Source organism: Callospermophilus lateralis, chromosome 7, assembly GCF_048772815.1.
Source record: "Callospermophilus lateralis isolate mCalLat2 chromosome 7, mCalLat2.hap1, whole genome shotgun sequence".
NCBI lineage: Eukaryota > Metazoa > Chordata > Mammalia > Rodentia > Sciuridae > Callospermophilus > Callospermophilus lateralis.
The window spans coordinates 15,763,285-15,783,975 of record NC_135311.1 but is presented as its reverse complement, the minus strand read 5'-3'; the positions used below and the strand labels follow the sequence as shown (position 1 = coordinate 15,783,975).

At 41.9% G+C, this 20,691-nt stretch overlaps 1 pseudogene; it reads right to left on the bottom strand.

Moving 5' to 3' along the window:
- Positions 1-18,221: 18,221 nt before the first annotated feature.
- LOC143404055 (autophagy-related protein 16-1-like) lies at positions 18,222-20,133 on the bottom strand (annotated as a pseudogene).
- Positions 20,134-20,691: the final 558 nt, after the last annotated feature.

Genomic DNA, 20,691 nt, shown 5'->3' with positions numbered 1-20,691 from the left:
GGTACCACTGCAATTGGATCTTACCCATCACTGACTACCGGTCCAGCATACAGCCATACTTGTGGATAGGCCTTTGCACTGGTGGGGGGGTGAGGTTCTTTATCTCACCTCTGTTGACCCCTAAATTTGGCCTTGGTGCCAGTGGCGGGGATGAAGTTCTTTGCCTCACCTCTGTTGGCCCCCAAATTTGGCCTTGGTGCCAGTGGGGGGATAAGTTCTTTGCCTCACCTCTGTTGGCCCCCAAATTTTAGACCATCACTAGCAGAAGGGAGGAGGATGCAGAATGCCACAACACCAAGCCAAATGACAGCTCCTTTGGAAAAATAGTACCACCAGTGACACTATCAGCAAAGATATTCCAGCACTACCACAATTCACTGCACCAACACATAGTTCAAAATGCATACAAGTGATACATAGTTCAGGCAAGTTCTGCAAGCAGTTCAAAGCAGAGGAATCCATCAATATGTCCATTTCCTCCAAAGTAAATCGACTCCTTGATTGAGCATTACTTGTTGAGTTATTATTCATTGATGCATCAGTTTATACAGTTTGTTGTAATAGCTATCGTAGAAGCGTAGAAGCTGTAGTTTGGTTTTATCTTTGTCTTCACCAGCACCGGGATGAAGATAGGAATTCTGGTAATGGTGGCTAAAAAAAAAATTATGTAACATTCCAACAGGTACTAAGAAAACAATTTTCTGAACAATTTACATTATCCTAAACAGAATTATTAAATATAATGAAAAGGAAAGGTTAAAGTAAACAAACAGATCTGTTAACCTCCTTATTTGTTCACATATTAAAATAATCCTCAACAGCTGTTTACCCAATTTAAATTAAATTATTTAAATCACATGAATAAAAAAATATATATTTGGATCCATTTTTTCATGAGTGCTCCTTATATATGATATATGGACATACGCACATACAGACATACAACACAAAACAGAAGTGTGCACACATAATACAATACATACAACACATAATAAAGGCCTTGTAGCCTCGGCTATGGCTTTCAGCAGGGGGTCCTTTTCTGCGTTAATGCAAAATAAGGGAAAAATCCAGTTAAAGTCCCAGCAACAGCATAAGTTGTTTTCAATCAGTTGGGTGTGGTCCTTCTGGTTGGGTGCAGGAGAATGATGAGAGCTGCAGTTGCAGCTGTGGCTGTGAGGACCAGGAGCCTTATGATGATGTTGATCGGGGGCCTCCTGCTGTCCTCCTGAGTTTTGTCCTTGGGATGCATTCTGCAAGATTTGAGAGAGAAGTTTATACAACATACTGATCACAATTAATTGAGTGTGGATTGCTCTCATGGGTTTTTAATTGCAGTGGCATGAGTATTTTGCTCACTGAAGGATTTTTACCACTAGATGGCGCTAAAGGCTCTCCGCTGGAGGAGAATTGTCCCGCAGACAGCCTTTCATGAGTCATAGCTATCTGCAAAGCAATTTTTTCCTCATGGGACATACTTTGAAGTGTGTCCATTTTGCTTGGACAGGCCAGCATAGGGCCTTGAGTTATCAGGCTGTTAGGAAAAGGCCTTTCTTCCTCATACTTACCTGTTGTGCACTTACCTGAGAGTTGCAGGTTATAATTGCACACATAAGCAAGAGGAGAGTACCAGGGCTCTGATCTCCGGCAGATAACATGATCTGAGCTTCATCTGATAGGGCTTTGATATCACCCCAGGTTATCTTGTGAGCCTTCCCCTCCGGTGGGGAGGTGGTGATGATCTCTTCTTCTCCTTTTGGCTCGGTTTCCAAGGCCTGCCTGTCAGTGGCTGGTCTGACATTTCTTGCTGGTACCCAAATGGGGTGAGAGGCATCCTCTGGAAAAAGACAGGCGAAGCCTCTACCCTGGGTAATCAAAGGGTGTGGCCCTTTCCATGCATTAGTGAGTGGATCCTTCCACTGTACCAGGGGGATTGGAGTCAGAGAGGGAAAGGAGCCCCAGTGCTTGTATGCAGGGCTTATCCCATTTGAGTCAAAGGTAAGAAATTAAGAGCAAAGAGAGCATGCGTCAATTCAAGGTGAGGATCTAGACATGTATGAACATTCTTTTGTTTCTACAATGTTTCCTTAAGTGTCCGGTTAGTCCTTTCCACTATACCTTGCCCTTGTGGGTTATAAGTAATGCCTGTTGTGTGAATAATCTTCCAGGACACCAGGAAATGTTGAAACTCCTGTGAGGCATAGGCTGGTCCATTGTCTGTTTTTAGAGACCAAGGCACTCCAAGCATTAACATTGCTGCTTTCATAGCCTTTGTGGCATTTGAAGCTTTCTCTCCTGACTGTGCCATAGCATGTATACATTTGGAGTAAGTGTTCACAATAACATGGACATATTTGACCTTACCAAAGGAGGTGATGTGAGTGACATCCATTTGCCAAAGTTTATTAGGGGAGAGGACTCAAGGGTTTACTCCTTGTGGTTGCAGAGGTCCAAGTGGTGCCAGAGGGGCACAATTCTTGCAAGCCTGGAATAGATGCTTGCATTGTGTCATAGTAAGGTCAGGAAATAAGGCCTTCAAATTATTTGCAGAAATGTGAAACTTAGTGTGGAGGATATGGGTGTTGAGATCCATAGCCGAAGGGGCCCCAGCAAACTTCCAGCTGCCAGCTGATTGGCTCCTCTGCAGTGATGCTCATTGGGCTGTTCCCCGCCCTTTCAGACCTCAGAGCTGCTCATTGGGGGACTCTTTTGACTCTGCCCACAGGACCCAGCCAATAGGCCTCAAGAGCAGGAGGAGTGGGGGTTGAGAGGCTCGCTGGAAGCTGGTGGTGGCAGTTGGGCTCTGAGGGAATTCTTTAAGAGCTCATGTGGTGTGGCATGTGTGTTCTAAAAATAAAGTTTGTTTCTGCTTGACAAGTGGCTCGTGAATATTACCCAGCCAGACTGCAGCATGTGGGCTTGCTCCAGCAAGTCCAATGACACAGGACAGCAGGAAATAAATGTGTCTGTTTCCTGCAGTACAATATCATTAGACTTATTGGAGATAAGTTTGTCCACTTGAGAGTTGCCTATAGCAATGAATCCAGGCAATCCAGTAAGGGATTTCACATGTGAGATGAACCATGGATAGTTCCTGTTTCTGTAAGATCCTTAAGGGTCTGGAGAGCTTGATCAATAGGCTTACCTGTGGGTCTAAAAATTGAACAGAGAATTGCTTTTGCCACCTGGACAGATTACTTACTATCTGAAAAAGTATTGATGGCAGTGTCTGTACTTATAAGGAGTGCCTGTATTATTGCCCTAAGTTCTCCCAGTTGCACTGATCCTGAGTGGTGCTCCATGTGGGAGATATCCTGTTTATTGGGAACTTTCAGGATAACACCAAAGGTGTGTTTGTTTGTGTCGGTAAATGCTCATGGTACTAAAGGTATGGGCTGAGATTCAGGGAATGCATGCTTAAGAGTTGTAATCTCCAGCATTTGCAGTATTTGGAGCAGCTTATCAGGAGGGAGGTGATTATCAATTTGTCCAGGAAGTCATACAGTAAAGTCTGAAACAGAGTATTATTCTGTAGGAGTGTTGAGACCTCCGTGTGTGTTAATGGTAACACCAAGGTGTTTGGCTCTGTGTGAAAAATCTTGTTACAGTAATATCTTACTTTTAGCCCCACAAGAATTATACTTTCTAGCCTACTTGTGATTTTATGTCATTCACTCCAGGCCAGATGCACCCAATATAGAGGTCCCTGGGCTTGCCATATAATGCCAAGTGGTGCTCCAGAAGTCATTAGCATTATTCCTAACAGGGGTTTTGACTGGACATATCTATGGGTCTCTAATCTCAAGAATTGTCATTGATCATTTGAACAGTTGTCTCTGCTTGAGGAGTGAACCTTATCTTGGAGAAAGGATCCTTCCCTTTTTTAAGCAAGTCAAACAGAGGCGTTAGTGCATCCAGAGGCAAACAAAGGAAAGGTTTGGGCCAATTGATTTGACCACATAACTGTTGCAACTCATTAAGTGAGTATTGAGGTCTAATAGTCAGATTAGGTCTAAGGGGTTGTATTCTTGCAGCAATTCGGTAGCCCAAAAACTCATATGGGGCAGAATGTTGCACTTTATCAGTGGCTATGTGAAGGCCCAAAGTATCAAGGTTAGACATCAACTTCTTAAGGCAGACTTGCAATTAATCTACCAGAATCTGCATGAGCAAGTAAAATGTCATCCATATAATGTATACCAGGCAATGCTGTATAAGAGGCCTGGTCACATGAGAAACAAAGAGGTAACATATTGCAGGGCTATTTTTTATCCCTTGTGGGAAGACTGTCCAGTGATATCTACAGGCAGGTATTATGGTATTAGGTTCCCACACTGTAAATGCAAAAAAGGGTCTGTCCTGATGTGTTATTGGTATGGAAAAGAAGCAATCCTTAAGGTCTACAGAAACAATAAAATAGTTGCTTGGGATGCTGGCTGGATGAGGAATACCTGATTGAAATGAACCTATCTTTTTCATATGTTTATTTATTGGCCTAAAATATTGAAGTAACCTATGTTTCCCACTTTTCTTGGGGATTACAAAAACAGGCGTGTTGTGAGGGCTGGTAGAGGGTTCAATATGCCCAAGATCTAATTGTTCCTGAACTAGTTGCTTAAGAATTATTAATTTGTGTTCTAGGATAGGCCTCTGTTCTACCCAGATGTGATCTGTGCTGTCCCATTCCAAGGGTATGGGATCTGGTTTAGTGGTCAGCAGAACAGTGGCACCTAGAATTGGGGAGGCACTGGTCTCCCCGACAGTCCTATTTTGTCATGTATCATAATTTCATCATAAGGGACTTTATCATCAGTAGTTATGACAGCATCCATTTCCTCCTATATATCTCTTTCCCATAAGGTGTTAGGGTCTTCTGCAATCAAAGGATAAAAGGCACCTTTCTCTCCATTCGTGTCCTGCCAGAGAACTGGGGAGACAACTTCTGGTGGTTTGTAACCCTCCAACACCATGATTTTGGGGATCTGGTATTGTCTTCCACTTCATCATCTTGGATGCTGAGTTAGAATCTATTATAGAAACATCAGCCCCTGTGTCCACTAAGCCTTTAACAGGGATGACATCAAGCATAAGAGTCATTCTGGGCTTTGTGTCCAAAATGGGCAGCATCCAATGGGTTTGAGGATGTTTCTTCCCTCTTACTGGTGGGGCTGAGGGTTGCCCTGATGGGAGTTTAAAGGCCTGGCTCTGCAATCTCTTGTCTTATATCTAGGACAAAGAGTCTTGGGATGTGGGGGGTCTGGGGGACTATTGCCACAGTCTGGCTCCAGCAAAATAGCCGGGGGGTGACAAACAACTTGTGTAGATTGATACAGCAGGAGTGGAAGCCATTTATTATAGGACAACAGAGGTATTTATACATTCCACACAGCTTATCTTAATTAACATAAACTAGATACATCAGTCAACCAATAAGGAATCTCCACACTTAATGGCTCGGTGGCTCCACCTCACAAACCACTCCCTCTGGCATTTTGCCAGGCACCATCCAGACTTGGTTACAGACTCTAACATTTCTCTGGCAAAATGCCAGGTGCCATCCTGACTTGTTTACAGACTCTAACATTTCCCCCTTTTTTTTAAATTTAAATAATGACCATAGTGGTTTTTACACAAACACCATAAATAATCTGCTACAAGCAGAAGGGGAGGATACAAAATGCCACAATACCAAGCCAATTGATGGCTCGATGCAAGAAGCCCTTGGAAAAATTATACCAGCAATGACACCGTTTGTAAAGATACCGAGTTTCAACTTGTTGTAGATTACAGTTTATTGTCTCAGTCCAGGGAAAGTAGTGTCTCAATAGGTTAACTCACAGTCCAGGTAAATCACAGTCCAGGTAAGTTCTGTAGGCAGCTAGCTTAAATCACAGTCCAGGTAAGTTCTGTAGGCAGCTAGCTTAAATCACAGTCCAGGTAAGTTCTGCAGGCAGCTAGCTTGGTCCGAAGTTTCATCTGGTTCTCAGCAACACTGGAAATTCTTCCACTTTCATCTTCACTGGCGCTGAGACAAAGGCAGGAACTCCAGATGGCTAAAGAAAATCCTGTAGTATTCCAGCAGGCACTAAGAAAACAACCTTCTGAACAATTTAGTACATTATCTCAAGGTTTTTTACATTTGAAGTAAGCCTTAATAGTGCTCTTTACTCATTAGCTTCCAGGTGTGGAAGAACCATTATAGTTACTGGCCTTGGAAATTATCAAACTTCAGGGATGTGGGCCATCTTCCGGCCTTACAGGTGGTGCCTCCTCAGCGGAGGGGTGATAAGGAGCCGAGGATCTTATAGGGTATGGCTCCTCAGCATAAGGGTATAAGTCTGCCCATGGATATTTAGGAGGAGGGGAATCAGACAAGGGAGCAGAGGGAGCTGCAGGATGCAGTGAAGCATCAGGCTCATCCTCTTTCAAATTATTGTCCTCATCTGAATCAATGACACTTGTGTCCAAAGAAGCAGAATAAAATAAATTGTTTTGTTACTCAATTTACCCTATTATGTGTATAAAATGTAAAATCTACCTGTATCTAGAGAAGTTGCATTATAAGTGAGTTAAGCTCAATGAATGCATTTGCTGAGCTCCTCCAGGTAAAGCATTGTGCTTGTTTCACTGGGGCATGCTAGGAAGGGTATCCAAACCTTACTGAAAGGAGCTTAAAATATCTGCTCCAAATGCAGCCATGGTTCCCAGTAGGTGAGAACATCCATAGCGGACACCAGTAGACCGACCTGGTGAAGGAAAGTTTGCCATGAAGAGCAGAGTCAGCACAGGACTTTATCTGCTGGGGATATAGTAAGAGGGATCTGGAAATCTCCAGATTGTCCCACAGTTGAGGGTTCACAAATACTTAGCATGGCTTCCCTCCATGTTTCTATTCACTGAAAATATTTAGATAGTAGCAAAATCAAGAGAATCCTCACAGAGAGGAAGTGGATAAGCCTGACATATATGACTTTGTGCAGTGATTCTCCAGCAAGGTCAAGATCGTGCCAGAAAGTGAAGCCAGGGGAATTCAATGCATTAGGGGGGTTAACTGTCCTGTTGTTAGAGAATATTCACTGCACTTAGAACTCTTAATAAGACTTCAGGAGAAAATACATTTCCATGTGATCCAATTGGTGGACCTACACCAAATGGCAAAGACTCCCCTTGACCTCACAATAACTGGAGGCCCCTCTTGCACTTAAACAAGCTGGAAAAATAACTGTGACTCTAGGGCCAAGAAAGAAAAGGCATCCCAGGGGCTTTGAAAAGAGCACATTAGCTGGCTCAGATTAGCATTATTTCTTAGAAAAGGAGCATAGCAAAACTTTGAACCCAGTGGATGCTAAATATATAGTCTATGATCTGCAGCCATTCTCTACCAAATTCATCCTGTATTTGCCTAAGCCAATAGGAACTTTTGTAATGGAAGTGAGGAAATCCTTCAGAGTCCTATACACCAACAGATGTTCCAGTGAGAGAAAAGAGGCCACAATAAAAATGGATTATGACAAAAAACATTGAGAAAGGGCAGAAATCAATTTCTAACACTCATGGTTTACTTTTTAGTGTTATAGAATACTAGTTGTCCAGTATTTTTTTAATGGATTTGGAAATAATGGCTGGATATTCAGAGAAGAACATTATGAGTGTTTTAGATTGTCAATTTTGCATTTTTTATTTAAGAAAAAGTCTTATGACCACTTTAATATTAAGGAAATAATGAAGAGATTACTGGGAATTCCCTGCAGATTATTTTACCTTGGTGGGAAACCATTTTTCTTTGAGGATTCTCAACATCCACCCATAGGAGAAAAGTGAAATATGGCAAATTTGGAGAAGGAAACAAAAAGAAGTTTGTAATATTGGCATGAGGGTACACAACTACTGACACTGCCCAATGAGTGGTGGTCTACGTCTGTGGTGACCTTCTGAAAAAAACAGTGGATCAGGCAGCATGAGGTCATTGGATGGTAGGGGCTCTCCACATTCCATGGTATCTCCTACTTTCTGATTCTGTTAGACTCTTACCTAGCACACTCATCCCTACCTTCTCACTCCTGTTTTGAGTCTGAGTTATAGACTCAGGTATCTGAATCTTTGTTTGGAAGGTGAAGGAGTTTGAAGTGTTGAGTACTCATTTCTCAACAGTAAGTTAATCATGACAGCTGTTGTCATCCGTTAGTCCTGATGAATTCTACTTGAGTTAATTTTTTGTGTGTGTGGGAGTCAGAGGCACTCAGCCACTGAGCCACATTTCCAGTCTTTTTTTTTTTTTGTATTTTATTAAGAGACAGGGTTTCACTGAATGGCTTAGCACCTTGCAGTTGCTCAAGCTGATTTTGAACTCCAGATCCTCTTGTATCAGTCTCCTGAGCCTCTGGCATTACAGGTGTGCACCACTGCAGCCCACTCTCATGTTCACTCATTTTTAACCCATAACATGTTTGGGTTCCTTCTTTGCAGGCCCTGGCTGTATGTGTACTGCTACAAACACCATAATAGCAGTATACTTTGGGGCTGAAATGAAACATGAAGGAGGGCCTGAAATGAATCTCAAAGAAATCATATGGGAATTACAATATGAATTAGAAGAACACAAACAGAGTTTCTGAGATTTGGAAAAAAAATTCTTATGTAAATGTACCACCTATAACCTGGCTAAGAAGAACTGTGCAGTCAGTCTTAAACATTTCTTGCTTTTAAAGAAATAACTTGTTAACTTTTAAGTTATAAAATCAGGATTAGAGGCATACTGTCTTTCTACACTAATGGTCTGAGTATGAACAGGTATGCAATAGCAAGAAAAGCAGAAAAATACCCCCAATGCCCCCCAAAATTTATTATGTCAAAAATGAATAGATAAATTTCCAGAAAGCCCAAGTTCTCTGGCACTCTGTTATGTACCAGGCTGTATTTGCTGGCCATCTATATGTAAGTGTCAATATAGTCATGCAGGAGGTTCAACCAGAGCTTTGTTTCTCATTGTGTGCTCCTTCTGAGGCCATATCTTAGAGATGGAGTCAAGCCTTCTTCCTCATTAGCTTGTTATCTGGCTAGTACACTGGGCACTGGTGGCTCTCCCACTCTCATACAGTGGTAACTAAACTATGTCCATGAAATAAAAAATGGTTTCCTAGGTCATATTTGAAGGGAGAGACCTGTTTGGGGACTCCAACCTTCAGCTTTGAAGCAGGACCAGCTGGGAGGCTCTAGCTTCTAAACAACCTTGATTTCATCTGTTATTCTTTACTGTCTCAAAAGTCTCAATGGTAAACTGCGGGAGGAGAAAGAGAATGACCTCCTGCTGGACAAAAAGTATTTTGTACCCTCTGGTCAACTTGATTCACCTGACTCACAAGAACATCTCAGAAGCTCTGTCTTCCCATCGATGAGCCTAAAGTGAGCTCTGCTGTGGATGAAGCCAGTGAGTACTCCTATCATAATTCAGATGAGTCCAACTTGTCTCCTTGGCAAAGCACAAATTCTCTGCACTCAACTTCACTGTCTAGGCTGAGACATATGCATGCAAAGGAAGGAGACCCATTTTGTTTCAGAGCAGGTACAGAGGTTAGGTGGATCTTAAGCTTTGCTGTTTTCTTATGGCCTGGTCAGTTTTCTTTCATTGTGCCTTTGCTGTGTCAGCCATATTTTTGCATATTGTTTGCACTTAGGAGGGGGGGCATCTCATTGTTGCTGAGGCTGTATTTGAATTCATGATTCTCCTGTCTCAGCCTCCTGAGCCACTGGAATTATAGGCCTGAGCACTATGCCCAGTACAGTGGACATTTTTAAGGGTAGAATCAGTCAGAATCTGTGTAGTGCTCTACACATAAAAGTAAGCATAAAAGTAAAACAAAGGAAAAATAAAACATCAGAGTCATAATAAGCTGCATATCAACTCATGGGCTTCCTTGTCCAAAGCTGCTTTCTTCATTTGGTGACCCTCTTGGTGTGTCACAGTGAGATCATAGATGATAAAGGATCCTGTTGTCTCTGGTTTTATTTTCAGAGCTGAATTTAGATGCTTCCATTCCAATAAAAAAATCATGCCAAGATAGAGGATGATCCTCTTAAGGGATCACGTGGTTTTCAAGAGCCTGTTTCAATGTTGCCAGAGGTGTCTGCAAAGAGAAGATAATCAGAAGAAAAATTCTGCTGAGCAAGTGCATGCAGATTCCCTGGCCTTCAAGCTTCAGGTATGTTGGCTTTGGAACGAACTTGACTCCTTTTTATCTCTATATAAGATTGTAGCTCCATACTATTATTAATGCTGCAGAGCTGTAATAACAAAAACGGCATTATATTGGCACCAAAATAGACCCAAAGACCAATAGGACAAAGTAGAAGACAGAGACAAATCCACATACTTAGAGCCCTCTGACACTTAACAAAGGTGCAAAAAAATATACATTGGAGGAAAGACCTTTTAAATAAATGGTGCTAAGACAACTGGATAGTGATATGTGGAAAAATAACACTAAAACCCTATTTCTCACCCTGTACAAGACTCAAATCAAAATGGATCAAACAATAAGAATTAGATCAGAAACCTTACAAATGCTAGAAGAGAACATAGGACTAACATTCCATCATAAAATTACTGGCACCAACCTCCTTAACAGGATACTCAAAAGTACATGAAATGAAACTAAGAATAAATAAGTGGGATGCCATCAAACTAGAAAACTTCTTCCCAGCAAAGGAAAGAAATAAGTGTGTGAACAGAAAGCCTACAGAATGGGAAAAAATCTTGACCAGCTACTCATCTGATAAGGAATTTATACCCAGAATATACAAATAACTCAAAACACTTCACACAAAAATATTCCAAATAACCCAATCAATAAATGATCAACATAACTAAATGGAAACTTCTTAACAAAATAAATACAAATAGTCAAATATATGATAAAATGTTCAACCTCACTAGCAATCAGAAAAATACAAAATGAGAACAAAACTGAAATGTCACCTCACCCTGAAATGGCAATTGTCAAGGATACACACAACAAAAAATGTGGGCAAGGTTGTGGGGGAAAGGTTCACTTGTACATTGTTAGTGTAACTGCAGACTAGTACCATTCCATAAGCAGAATTGAGATTCATCAAAAAACTAGAGCTGTAACCATCCTATGAGCATCTTCCCATTCCTAGGCATTTTTCCAAAACTTCTAAAATTAGCATACTACAGTGACAGCTTCCTCAATATTTATAGCAGCACATTTTGCAATAGCTAAATTATGAAATCAACTTCAGATTCCCCACAATAGATAAATTTAAAAATTCTGATCATTTATGCACACACACACACACACACACACACACACATATGTGTGTGTGTGTGTGTGTGTGTGTGAGAGAGAGAGAGAGAGAGAGAGAGAGAGAGAGAGAGAGAGAGAGAATGAAAAGAGGAGAGAGATGCACACTGGAGTTCTACAAAGCCATTAAATAGGATGAAATTATGGTGTTTGCACATAAATGGATAGAAATGAGAATATCATGGTACGTGAACTAAGGCAAACAAAAATTTGAAGCTTGAATGTTTATTCTCATGCTGAAACTAGAGTAAAACAAAGGAAATGGAGAAGTCAGGATAGGATATTATATAGATAAAGGAAAGATCAGTAATGGAGAAGAACAGGAGGCAGAGTGCAGGGATGGGTAAGGTGAGGCAGTGAAGAATGATTTTTTTTTAATTTGTTGATGAACACAATATCTTTATTTTTACTTGGTGCTGAGGATAAAACCCAGGGACTTGGGCATGAGAGGCAAGTGCTCTTCACTGAGCCACAAGCCCAGCCCCAAAATAAATTCTGAAAAAGTTGTTTTATGCACATATAAATATACCACAGGGAACTCCACCTTTATACATAGGTAGAAAGAACTAATCAAATATAAATTAATAGATTAGGAAAAGGAAGTCTAGTAGAGTAGATAAAGGATATTTGGGAGAGCTTAGGGAGGATGGGAGGAAAAAGAGTGAGGGAAAGGGGCAAATCATGAACTGAAATGAAATTGCATAGATGTATGCATCCTCTGCTACATATGACTAAAAACTTCTAAAGTTAAAAAAAAGTAAGAAAATTATTATAAAATCTAAAAAGGCAAAAACAAAAGTTCTATGGAAGGTTGGCTATAGGTGGGAGACACATACTGGCCTAGAGCCTGTTTTTTTCCAATTTCATTTATAGTAGAAAAGGTTTTACTATATTTCAATATTTTACATGACCCAACTGGCAAAGGGTGGCACTGAGACTTTAATAGACAAGCTGGGGTTTACAGGGCTTTGAGACCAAATAAGGTGCTTTGCTTTTTAGTTGGTCTTCCTTCTACCTCACTAGGCTCTGTCTCATTATTACAGACCTTCCACACTCTCTAGAGTGGCATCCTTTTCTTCATCTAGGGGGACCTCAGTATGTGGCAAAATGCTCCTGTTCCTAAGGAAACCAGGGCTGTGGGAAAGTACTAGGTGGCAGGCACATTTATTTCACATGGTTGACATTCAGTCCTGCCCCAATTTCTTGCCTGCCTCTTCAGATAAGCATGTTCACCAACTTTCTCTGGCTCTCTTCAATATCCAGCCTCTATCTTGCCTCCCTAGGTTTAATTTGAGTGTTAACAGAGGCCCCACTCCTTAACCTCTTGTCACATAATTCCACTCTGTGTCTTCTGTTTTGCCTTTTGGGAGCACCAATTGATTCACTCTCTCCAATCACCTGCATGGCCATATCACCAATCACTTCTGCTCAGGTTTCTCTAAGTCTGAGCCTTGAAATTCTTATGCCAGATATTTTGGGTTATGTTAGTCCTTATTTTCTCTGGTTGCCCTGAATACTTATTTCTCAATTGTCAAATAAAAATTGACAATTTCATGGACTTTTAATTGTGGCCTTTAAGTAAGAAACATCTGTGAAGTGCTAAGCACAGTACCCAGCTGGCAGGAACTGCTAAGCATATATTAGGTTGCTGCCTTCCCCTTTTGGAGCTGCCATGGTGGGTGTGGTGTTGAGCCACATCTTCATTTCCTTCTAACAAAGTCTTCCCAATCGTTGTTTTCCCATGTACCAGCTAAGTTGTAGCACTATGGCTCAGTCCTAGCTCTTCTTGTTCCTAGCCCCCCGAGTCCTGAACTAGAACCTGGCTCTAACCCACTCTCCTCTTACTAGAAACTCCTTTTTTTTGTGAAACATAACATTTTGATCAATTTTCATAATACAGGAAATTTTAGCTCAAGTCCTTCTGTGTGCTAAGTAAGCATTCTACCACTGAACTGCACCCCAGCATTTGATCAATATTTTAATATACATATATCACATATATTCATGTGTATTATATATGTGTGATTCTGTACATATTTAAGTTTCATTGCAAAGCATTGTACTAGACAGCACATAAAAAATTATACTCAAAATTGGTTTATAAATTTATACCTAACAAGTTTTTAAACTGGAAGTTAAATTCATTTGGAATACTTGTCTATCAAGTGTTTTTTGTTCTAAATAATAGAAACATATCGGATGACTTTTGGTTTTTTATGTGGCATATGCATGCTAATAATATGAGAGAAAAGTCCTGGAACCTTAGATCTTGTGTAAAGGCTAAACTGTGCATGATTTGGGGTGCAAGCTGTTTGTGGTGTCCTAAACACTGGTTGTTTTTACTCCCTAGATTCAGTTATTTTCTCTGTAGTTTGGGGTGTTGGCATGGGTTCTCTAACTCTGATCTTCCACATCTCTTCTTTTTCTTCTCCTGGCTCAGATACTGTCATTTTCACCAGGACAAACTAAAGGGCTTGGTCACAATAAAGGAAAATTATTACTGCAAATAACTGTTGGTCCTCTGTGTGACATGTGAATTTAGAAAATATTCTGTGTGCAAAAAAGCCTTCATTCCTGTTCATTGAATCTTCTGTGGCGTGGCTGCTTTTCTTCTCATTCTTCTTCTTGCCACAGTTGTCCTATTGCTCTGTTTGGATCATTGCCCTGTAAACATTCTCATTTACTTGTCTGTGCCTTTTCTATCCAGAAAACTTTTCATGTTTATTCTATTTGTCCTGAATAGCCCACTTGTCAGTGAAGACAAAGTTTGTCTTTTGGCAAGTTTATCACTATACAATGATGTAAGAAAGATTATAAAAATAAAGAAATCAAAATGTCTCTATGGGCTTGACCCACCTTGCATTTTTGAAGACTGCCTTTCTTGATTCTGGGCTCTTTTACTGTCTCTTTGCATTGGTTGTAAATGAGGATATCATCATGAATAAGGGCAGATTCTATATTATTGTGGTTTTCTTTTTCAGAGCTGGATTTGGATGATCCTCCAGGAGTGAAGAACTCTCTGAAGCTGGAGGGTAATACTATGGATGGCTCCTTTGACAACAAGCACAGCCACTATGTCTTAGGCCACATAGCTGACTATACTGCTCTCAGAGAACAGATTGGGCAGGGGAAACAGCTCACCCAAATGATCCTCTCTCTCTTGAGGCCCACATGCAAATTCCTGGGCCTTGAAGCTCAGAGCTCAGAGGTAGTCACAGCTGCACCTCCTGGGTTCACCCTTTCTTTGTGCCCTTTGTCCTTAATTCCACTTCCTTCTCCACTATTTTTGTGGCCTGTATCTCTCAATGACAGAGAAAGCATCTTCCCATTATTCTAGCCAGGCCCTTGCTTCCCTATCTCCTGATTCATTCTAAGTTCTACTCTGTTGTAGAGAAGGTCAACTAGATATTCTCCCTCAGAGCCACAGAGAACTCTGTGCAGCATTGTCACCATTCTAGATAAAGCACTTGTTAAGTGTTGTGGAAATGATGTGGAAATCAGCACATATGATGTGGAAATCAGCACATTCTGGTAGGTTATCTGTTACAGTCATGCTGACCCATGTGGACAGATTAAAATCAATCAGATGGACAGGTACTGAGAGATGTGCATCCATAAAGACCTTCTGTGTGGAAAGAGTAAGAACCTGGCCACCACAGCATGTCTTTTTTCTCATGGAGCAAGGGGAGGGAAGCCATCTAAAATGCCTCTCAGAGTGCCTCTCTGTTGAGAGACAACAAGGGCCAATGGCTTGCTGTCTGAGCCACCAGAGACCCATGGATGAGTAGACAGAGCCTTGCCTCCAGGGAACCCCCACCTTAGGGCAAGACACAGACCCCTATTGATAAACCAACTGAGAGGCCACAGACCCAATGTGAGAAGTCACCTCTTGTGTCGAGTTCACTGGTGCAGAGGGGTCTTTTATTGCATGCAAGGAAGGTAAAAGGTCTGTAGAGGACATGACATGGGACTGAGCTTTGACAACTAAGGTTGTCAAAGGGTGTCCAGGTGAAAGAGGCATTCCAGGTACAAGGAGCAGGAATTTAGTCCTGGGACCTCAAATGGATGAATTAGGGTTTTACAGGTTCAAGCATCCCATGCTTTGTGCCTCATTGACAAAGAAAGCTTGAGTTGTGTACAGACCTACAATGTCTTCAGCCCTGAGATAACTCAGTTTCAGTTTTGTCCATGGCTACCTCCTGCCTTTCCATAGGCCCCAGACAACAAATGTTCCATGAGCTAAAAAGCAGTGCCGATGCCCTGCACCACACCCTAGAGGAGTAAGCCTCCCTCCTGACCATGTTCTGGTGAATAGCTTTACCAAACTTCCATGGCTCCAGGCTACCTAGAAAAGGAGTAAGAGGCCAGTGTTGTCAAGGACTAGTTCTTTCTGGAGAGCCATACCTGAACCTACAGCATATTTAAGGACTCAAAGTCTGTTTAGTATGCTGTGTACAGAAAACTTTCATAAAGGTAATCAACAGGCTTCTTGGCATCAAACCAGACATTTCTACTCCTAATGTTTCATAGTGGTCCTGCACCTCTTCTCCTTGTGAAGTTAGATCTTATTTATATATTTTCATAAAATTGTAAGTTCATAGGTAGATTCTATTAACTCCTCTATACCTCAACAGTCATCTTTGAGTGCCCATACTCTAGGCAGACTGCACCCACATCTCACATCTACCTGGAGTCTGGAGTTTCTTTTCTTCCTTACCTGCAAGATATCCCTTCTCTTTCTTTTTCCATCAAAACTGCTCAACTGAAACAAAGGCAAGCCCCTCACCAGCCTCACCCTACCATCCACCTTCCTTTTGGACAGACTCCCATTTTCCAGTAGTTCCTCTTCTCCCCAGTTATGGGCACTTCTAGCCACTTGTTAAATTCACTTATTGAATCTGGCACTTCAGGCTTTTCCTATTAGGTATAAAATCACCTGTAGGTTGTTTATAGGACTTTTTATCAGATTGAGGTGTTATTCTTCTAGTCCTCATTTGCTTACCACTTAGAACATGAATGGGTGTTGAATTTTGTGAAGTTCTAGTTATGCATCTATTAGGAGGGCAAACAGTTTTCTTAATGTGATTAATAGCAACATTTAATATTATATTGTTAATAGTAATATAGTACTCCTGAGATATAACCTTGGTCACAAGGTATTATCCTTTTTAAAATTTTTTGAAAAGCATATAACAGAATTTTTTTAAAATTTATGGTCAGGTTCTGTTGGGCAACATACATAGTTAAATAAGTTAAAGATGTGCCCTGGCTGTGAATTTCCACTCCCCTCAATACAAGTTCTTTGAATGGCAAAACAAAAAAGAAGATGCAAGCAGGGAAATGATGGGAAATGAAGACGACGTCCCTGCCAGAGCAAAGATGCCTCATTCCTTTCTCCTTTTCTGGCACCCATGTCCCTCATGTCCAGAGAACAAGTGTGGAAGAAAAAAGTGCAAATTAAAACGTGATAAAAACATGATGTTATGGACATCGATACAGAATTAAAATCTTACACAGGTCAACTGATAAGGATAAATGTTTCCCCAGCCTTCATCACAGCCCAACAGGGATCACAGCACCACCATGCTCCTTGGACTGGGCTTCCTGCACTGAACTCCAAGGTCAGTGCATACAGGACTGGAGAGGGCCAGTGGCTGGAATCACCACCACCAGCTCTGGAGAAAATACATCAGATACCTCAAATCCTTTGTCATCAGTAAGAATGTGGCAAGCACACACCTTCCATGCATTTGCAAAATGATACAGGAGCCCAATTTTCAACTCTGTCACAAACCCACCTCACTTGAAAAGGCTGGCACATGTCCTTGCCTGTCTCAATTTTTTTTTATCAAATCAATATACATTTCTTGACCAAGAAGTAGATATGTAGAAGAACTGAGCTGGATGGAGTCAAAGTTTTTAAGACCATTCAAAAGACCTCAAGTTTCAGGAATAATGAGATCATGAGGCCCTATGATCACCCCAGGACCTGTGTTTGGGGTTTCCTGTAATCCAATGCTTAGAGCAAGTCCACTGGGCAAAGGACCTCCAGTTGAAGGACTGTTTCTGCCACGCAACCAGCACTGGCTTCATGAAATAAGGTTTAGTTCATAAGTAATTGCTAGGGAGTTTTAAATTAAAGACTCTCATTACCTTTAATACCAGCTCTGAGATGGCTTCTCCTAGCTCCTGCCTCCAGCCACCTAAAGCGGTGGTGAGGTTTACTGAAGAGGTGAGAGAGAGAGAGAGAGAGAGAGAGAGAGAGAGATAAAGAGAACACACCAGGGAGTGAGCTTTTATTGGGGATCAAAAACTTCCAGGGAAAATCTCACCCAATGAAGATTAAAGGGGGCAGCATCCCAAGGTCAGGGGCGACGCTTGGGTCTTCAGGGCAGTGGCCAGACACGCCTCTGCATGGACAAGCCCTCAGACCTGGAAAAGGGTGGAGAAGGCTCTAACATGGCTGTTTCTAAGCGTCTCTCACCCAGCCAGGGAGGTAACTCAAATCACGTGCAAGGATGGCCTCCCATAGCTGTGCATCTGGAGGAACTGGATGGGAACAGCACAGCTGAGGACAAACCTGGACATGTGGGTGTCATTGGCACTGTCATCCAGTGAGAAGAGCTAGAGGGGACCCTGTGGCTCCCCAATGAGGTATGGAAGATCAGAATTACTAGTGTTTCCCACACCAACTGAGACAAGAGCCTGATCCTTGGCCAGGTGACTTGCAGGGTCAGGCTGTTTCAGTATTTTTTCCTCCGGGCCATTAGAGAGCTTAGTCAAAATTCTCAGAAATCCTGTCCAAAGGAAGGCCACCATGTTGCATGACTTGGGCTCTTCTCTGGAAGGACCTGTGCCCACAGGACAGGGCTGTGTGCATCCCTGCTCCTCTCCTAAAGGTCATCAGTTCTGTGCCCTTATCATAGCTTTGCTGCTTTTGTTCACACTGATAACATGCACACTGGAGGGAGACCATGCCACAGTGTTGACAGAGGAGCTTCTGGGAGACACCAGAAGAGCACTGGAGTCAAGACTGTAAACCAGACCCAGTGCACTCCAAGTCCAGCTGTTCTTGCCCAAGCAGAGACTCATTGACAGCAAAAGAATTCTAGAGAAATTCTCCATGCACTGTAAGTCTAGCTCACTTAGCAGTCGGGCCTCACTGAATCCAGCCTAAGGGAGCAGCTGTGCTGTTTTGAAAGAACCTTCTCCTCTTTCCCTGTGAGCAAAATCCAGACATAGAGAGAGAATAGAGAGAGCCCTTGGCCAAGACTGCTGCCACATAACTGTAATCAGGGCTGAAGACACTCTGGTATAGTCAGAGCTGCACTTGAATCCAGGTGCACTGAACCTCTGCTTGAGGGCATTTGTCTGAAAATCAATGATTTTCAGCAAGTCATCATGGGAAGAGCTCAGAAGTTCAGTCCTTTCTGGGTTAGATCCAAAGCAAAAAATTTCCCCAATAGCTCCATTTCTCACACCACACTCTGATCAAATGTCCCTGAAATGACTTTTCTTGTCAAAATGCCCACTCATCACACATTGCTCTGTGCAAACAACATCATGGTAACTGAATCCTACAAATGCTGTCTTTATGCTTTCTTGCATAGATCCCAGAGTTCGAGGGTCAGGTCATGACTTCCTGAGACATCCATGCATTGTCCAACAAGAAATCAGCAGGGAACACTTTCCCACTATGTCCTGTGTGCATGTGCCATAATCAGTAATCATCCACAGTCCAGATTCAACTTCCAAAATTATTTGAAGTTGTAAGCCCCAGCACTATCAAATGAATTCTAATGATATGTATAACTAAAAAGAACCAATAAAAAAGTAGAAAAAGAAAAAAATGAAAATTCAATGCTTGGGGCTGGGGATGTGGCTCAAGAAGTAACACGCTCACCTGGCATGCATGGGGCACTGGGTTCGATCCTCAGCACCACATAAAAATAAAGAAGTTGTGTCCACCAAAAACTAAAAAATAAATATTAAAAATTCTCTCTTTCTCTCTAAAAAAAAAATTCAATGCTTGTAATTCCAGCATTACTACCAGATGGGGAGCCTTTGAACTCATATTTGTCTCCAAATGCTTCCCATAACTTAACATTTCCATTCACCTGTGGCCAGTAATAGGGAACCTGCACTGAACTGCACAGCACTAACTTTCCCATCATGTGCATCAAAAGACACATAAGGCAATAGTTGGTACTCTCATATGTTTACCAGAACCAGGATGAGGATGCACATTGTCTTGGGAGACTGGAAAGGGAGAGACAGAGCATCTCCCAAAGATATTATTGATAGAATCCAGAAGGCCTCCAGCAGGCTGTGAGAGTCACTTAGCAGCTGCTCTGCTGATAGCTTGCACAGAAGAGATCTCCTCTGTGTGCTCTGTCCCATCCACAATGACTTCAGTGTCATCATCCTGTTCAACGGGCAGCGGTTCCTTTGTGGCTTCGGCAAGCTCTTTCTGCAGCCAGGCTTGCTGTCTCCTGGAGTCCTTTTCCTTCTCTGCATTGAGGGAGCTGCCTTCCTGGGCCTTCTTTGCCATCTGCATAGTGACTGGCTCCTGGTTCTCTGCAGTAGTTTTCCTCAGTTTCTCCTCCAAGGCAGTAGGAGTGACCTGCAGGGCATCATGTTTGTCCTTCAAGATCTAGTTGGATATGTCAACATTCCATGTGCCACTGTGTCCAGGAACTGCAGGATTATCTCCCCCAAAGACTTTCTCTGCATCCGGTTTCAGCACCTCAGCTCCTCTGCAAGGTGGCATGTCAGCTGGAGATGCAGGCAACACGGAAGCCTGAAGAAGTGGCATGTTGCCACAGCACCTAAGGGACTCCTATCCTAGTGAAGGCCTGCGACCACAGCATAAGGGGGCCAAAGGAGGAGGGAAGGAGAGCAGCCCCAGAGATCAGCTCCACACACAGGTGCTCCCGATGCCATGTCCATTTTGTAATATTTTGAGATTTACTTTCCTAATATTTGGTGGTGTTTATTGTGTCTCTGTTCATGAAGAATATTAGTTTGTCATTTTCTTATCTCAAAATGTCCTTGGGATGACTGAGGTTCTTGCTCAGCAGTAGAATCCTTGACTAGGGTTCACAAGGCCCTGGGTTTGATCACCAGCACTGAAAAAGTAATACTAGTTATAAGTTTTAATAAAGCATTTAAGTGTTGTTTGGGCATTCTGTGACCAGGATCCTTTTGACCTCATATTATGGATTTGGCTGTATCATATATCCAGGGCATGTTATCAGAAAAACTTTGGATAAGGTTAGCATTATTTCTTTCTTAAATATTTGACATAATCACCAATTAAGTCATATTTTTAGGGTACATCTGATATGTTTTTATAAATTTGGTTACTATCACA